Source organism: Osmia lignaria, unplaced genomic scaffold, assembly GCF_051020975.1.
Source record: "Osmia lignaria lignaria isolate PbOS001 unplaced genomic scaffold, iyOsmLign1 scaffold0035, whole genome shotgun sequence".
In the NCBI taxonomy this organism is placed as follows: Eukaryota; Metazoa; Arthropoda; class Insecta; order Hymenoptera; family Megachilidae; genus Osmia; species Osmia lignaria.
In genome coordinates, this window is record NW_027478176.1 from 766,569 (window position 1) to 772,176 (window position 5,608).

Consider the following 5,608-nt stretch of genomic DNA (forward strand, 5'->3'; position numbering starts at 1 on the left):
AGAGGTACCATAAACATCTTTCGCCGCGCGGTTAAGCAGTGCGACGCACTTGGAAATTTCCCAACTTAACCGTGCAACATAAAGAAGAAGTTTCTTCTATTTTATTAGCGAGGTACCTCTCATACCTGCAAAGCATGCGTCAGCCGACCCTTCCACGAGGAGTGCATGTGATTTAGAACAATACGATTGGAATTTAACGGAATGAAACTATTTGAATGATATTAGAATGCAAGGGTTTGCGTGACAACTGCTGTAGTTCGAAATCGTTCACGAATGTTCGAGACAAAGGTCGACCGAGTCTATAAACATCGTCGCTAAACGTTAAACGTAGACCGTTCGAATATACGTAAATCGTCGAGATACGAATAGGAATGTTAATAACTAATAAGAGCGGAATGAATATTAATTAAATGCGACACGCATGTATCCGCAATTTGTCGACGATTATAAAACACCGGTTGCATCGCGCGTAAACCGCTGGACAACGAGATTAATAGAGTGGTTAACGTATGAATGATAATTAAAATTATTTAACTAATAGTCATTCACACCAGTAAACCTAATATTTCTAATAAAACAAAGACCTCTTTCGATACCGGAAATATCATTGTAAAAGCCTCTTTCATTAAGCAAACTCGAATGAATTAAGTCGTAATAGATTTCGAATATTCCAGAATTTTAGAATTGCGACGCATGAAATCCGTTGTAGCGTTAGAGGGTGAGAAAGAAATGGACAACCTTAGACGAAGGTAGAAGGAAAAGCCAAGAAGGGATGAGGGAACTAGGAAGAGCGGCCAACTAGCCCAATACGCGCTGGATTTCCCCTCCGTCACGTACCCCGATTTGCCAAATGATGTCCCCACTTTGGGCCCTTGATCGCGGGTCGAACCCTGAGACACGATCGCTTGACTGGGGCAAATCACTCTTCGTCGATAAGTCGCAAGGTGCGTGACGGGGAGCCCGTGGTCGCGTAGAGATAGAGTTGTAACAAAACCGCGTAATTAGATTGCTCGGCAAGTCCTCTTCAAGGCAGAGTGTCGAGAGAGTTTCGGTTCGGGGTTTTGTGACAAGGACTCAAACGGATACGTTAAATTCTTTTCATACTCTTCAAATTCTATCTCTTCTCTTTCATTTTATATCGTCTCGTATATTAATTACTTTTCCTTTTTTTTCTCGCGTCGCGTCGATTTAGAATTACTTTGTGTTCGTTTGTATTAGTTTAAATTCGTCCGGCAACACCGTAATAAAGGCCGATCGCGAACGCGTAGTGCAGTGGCAGTTTCCTCATCTCTTCTTTGATTTCCAGATTTCTCAACGACACCAGCAAAAGAAAGCTACGATTAAAACTATTATCAGATATTATTCCACCTTGTTTCCTGGTAAGTTGTCCATTTCATTTTATCTAATACGACAAATCTGGACGTGGCGAGGCAAAACGGGCGATCTACGAAACCGCGTATTCTGGAAAGTTTCCCTCTAGATCGTTCCGTTCACAATAGAGATATAAGGTATCGAATATTTAAAATATTTGGAAAATTCCGATTTCACACAAAAGAAGGCGGCCCCACGAAACCGTGGCTCTGGTAGTTTACCCTCTGGGACCGTTCTTTCTTTTTTTTGTGTTCGCGTTTAATTCTTTATACGACATCGTCGCTCGAATCATCGAATCATTTAATCAAACATTAATTATTCCACAATCAATAGTCTCGTTTTCATATAATCTAAACCTTTCTTAACAATGCATTTATTTTCCCTTGTATTTCAAAAAGCTCGCATTTTCTGTTAACCAACCATTATATTGTCACATTTACCTTTCTGAGATTATATTTTTGTTACGCCTAAACTGTTTTAATTCATTTACGTTTCAAACCACTTCTTTTCCTTCATTTTCACGCCTACCATCTTCGTACAAATTCACACGAGGGGCCCGTATGGGACTAGAGAATTGACGAACCCGATTAAATTCTTAATTGACTATTAATTAATCTATCAACTCTTTTATTGTTCTAATCGCGAAGGATCTAACATCGTCTCAAGCGATTAGGACTGGTGGCAGCGGTAATACCGTTCTCAACCGCGTATCAACCAACATAATAATTAAAATCTCGTTTTTTTATTTTGTACGTCGCGCGCCGTATCTCTCGCTCGCGACGTAACAATATGAGAATGTGAATTTATTATGTCCTGCATGTTAATTTATTAATTTTCATGTATAGAACGTTATAAAATGAAAGGATATGTTCGACGATATTTTCAGTCTAAGTTTTACCGTGCCGGCGGGATGGTACGTTCTCACGGCGGTTTGCACAGGCATACGCCTGGGCGTAGGCCCATGCGTCGCCGACCTAGCGGCCGGCCGTTCGGTATTTATGGGAAGGCACTTTCGGTTCGCTCGGTCCTGTCGGGAGTAGCGTCGAGCGTGTGGCTCTTTTATGACTTCGGTTGAAAAGCAGTCTACCGCTCCTCGAGAATATACTTTCTCGACTATTCTCGTTCCGGTTTTCCGTTGCGGATTATTATTAATCTCCACACAGCATTACCACGGGTCGGTGTCTAAGACCGAATGGCCCATATGTGGTGAGCCTTGTAATATAAGGCTGGTGACCTGTATGCACTTATAAGTGTTGCATACTTGTACCAACTGAGCATCAACTGTCTGTAACCAAAATTGGTTAAAACTGAAAAAGTTATAAGATTGTATAAAATTTTTGAACCAAGAAAGTAGTGTTAGACGAAAATTCGTTCTATCACTTTTAGAAGGGAGACTGTTTGGAAATATTTAAAGTATAAAATACACATAAGTCCACTGAATTATGAACAAAATTACGTCCCTGAGTTTAAGAAAAGTCAAGAGGTGTCAGACATAAAATCCTATCTGATACGTTCAGACAGGAAAATAAGTATGGAGAGAGAGTAAAAATGAAAGAAGTTTTAATGCTGGGGAAACTTCTAAAGCAGAGAGATTCCAACATATCTAATATGTACATTTAAAGCAAGTCCAAGGAACTCTCTCCGTTAATGTTTGAAAAGGTGTGTGGGGATGGAGCAGAAATGTATAAAGCACAGAGACGAGGTTGGTGGGCCCGCTCTGATGATAAAGATTATAAAATTTGGTGGCAAAATGACCAGCATGATCACTGTACGCGCTTTCTCGATTTGTATAGCATGCCACTGTCCGCGCTATCTCTTATTATATTGTCCAGCGTGTGTGGTTTACGTGCTTGCACGATGGATGCACGGCGTGAAAGTGATTTTCGTGCTTTATGAGCGGAGGAGGAGAATATTTGGCCTCTATAAGAGGTACAAAATTTATGAAATGTGTGTTACATACAAAAGAGAAATGGCTTAACGTCGATCGGTCTTATGGGGAGGAGCCGACGACGAAAATTTAAATTTACAATAATAACTAAGCTCCCTGGTTGATCCTGCCAGTAGTCATATGCTTGTCTCAAAGATTAAGCCATGCATGTCTAAGTACATACCGAATTAAGGTGAAACCGCGAATGGCTCATTAAATCAGTTTTGGTTTCTTAGATCGTACAAAACATTACTTGGATAACTGTGGTAATTCTAGAGCTAATACATGCAAACCAGAATTCCAACCAGAGATGGGAGGAATGCTTTTATTAGATCAAAACCAATCGGCGGCGGACGGCTTGTCCGTTCGTCCATCGTCGGCTTTGGTGACTCTGAATAACTTTGTGCTGATCGTATGATCTTCTAGCACCGACGACGGATCTTTCAAATGTCTGCCTTATCAACTGTCGATGGTAGGTTCTACGCCTACCATGGTTGTAACGGGTAACGGGGAATCAGGGTTCGATTCCGGAGAGGGAGCCTGAGAAACGGCTACCACATCCAAGGAAGGCAGCTGGCGCACAAATTACCCACTTCCGGCACGGGGAGGTAGTGACGAAAAATAACGATACGGGACTCATCCGAGGCCCCGTAATCGGAATGAGTACACTTTAAATCCTTTAACGAGGATCCATTGGAGGGCAAGTCTGGTGCCAGCAGCCGCGGTAATTCCAGCTCCAATAGCGTATATTAAAGTTGCTGCGATTAAAAAGCTCGTAGTTGAATCTGTGTGTCACAGTGTCGGTTCACCGCTCGCGGTGTTTAACTGGCATTATGTGGTACGTCCTACCGGTGGGCTTAGCTCCTCGCGGGCGGTCCAACTAATATTCCATCGCGGTGCTCTTCACTGAGTGTCGAGGTGGGCCGGTACGTTTACTTTGAACAAATTAGAGTGCTCAAAGCAGGCTACCTTCGCCTGAATACTCTGTGCATGGAATAATGGAATAGGACCTCGGTTCTATTTTGTTGGTTTTCGGAACCCCGAGGTAATGATTAATAGGGACAGATGGGGGCATTCGTATTGCGACGTTAGAGGTGAAATTCTTGGATCGTCGCAAGACGGGCAGAAGCGAAAGCATTTGCCAAAAATATTTTCATTAATCAAGAACGAAAGTTAGAGGTTCGAAGGCGATCAGATACCGCCCTAGTTCTAACCATAAACGATGCCAGCTAGCGATCCGCCGAAGTTCCTCCGATGACTCGGCGGGCAGCTTCCGGGAAACCAAAGCTTTTGGGTTCCGGGGGAAGTATGGTTGCAAAGCTGAAACTTAAAGGAGTTGACGGAAGGGCACCACCAGGAGTGGAGCCTGCGGGTTAATTTGACTCAATACGGGAAACCTCACCAGGTCCGGACTCCGGAAGGATTTACAGATTGATAGCTCTTTCTTGATTCGGTGGGTGGTGGTGCATGGCCGTTCTTAGTTGGTGGAGCGATTTGTCTGGTTAATTCCGATAACGAACGAGACTCTAGCCTGTTAAATAGACGTAACTTATGGTATCTCGAAGGCCCCCGACTTCGGTCGGTGGGTTCTTACTACCAACATACAAACAAATCTTCTTAGAGGGACAGGCGGCTTCTAGCCGCACGAGATTGAGCAATAACAGGTCTGTGATGCCCTTAGATGTTCTGGGCCGCACGCGCGATACACTGAAGGAATCAACGTGTTTTCCCTGGCCGAAAGGCCCGGGTAACCCGCTGAACCTCCTTCGTGCTAGGCATTGGGGCTTGCAATTATTCCCCATGAACGAGGAATTCCCAGTAAGCGCGAGTCATAAGCTCGCGTTGATTACGTCCCTGCCCTTTGTACACACCGCCCGTCGCTACTACCGATTGAATGATTTAGTGAGGTCTTCGGACTGATGTTACCGGGAAGATGACCAAACTTGATTATTTAGAGGAAGTAAAAGTGGTAACAAGGTTTCCGTAGGAGAACCTGCGGAAGGATCATTAACAAATTAAAATAAAATAATTTTTAACAAAAAACAAATCCCACTTCGAAATGCACTAAAAAGTGTCAAATAATTTCTATTTCATTTATACCAATATTCCATAGCTATTAATAATATCTACTTAATCGTTAAATAGGATACCAAATACATTTCATAGTTTTCGGAGGCGGCGCAAAATTAAAAACTTTTCCTCTACTAAGAAGATCCTAACTCGGACGTCGGCAACCTATGCTAAATCACCCATTTGATAATTTCAAGTAAATAATATTCAACGGGAATCAACAAACCCATTGCGAATTAA

The 5,608-nt window shown here is 42.7% G+C and overlaps 1 non-coding gene across 1 annotated transcript; it reads left to right on the forward strand.

Moving 5' to 3' along the window:
- The first annotated feature begins 3,412 nt into the window (after positions 1 to 3,412).
- On the forward strand, positions 3,413 to 5,308 carry LOC143306776 (small subunit ribosomal RNA). Its single transcript, XR_013064092.1, has one exon. It is a non-coding gene; the product is annotated as a small subunit ribosomal RNA (ribosomal RNA).
- The last annotated feature ends 300 nt before the right edge of the window (positions 5,309 to 5,608 follow it).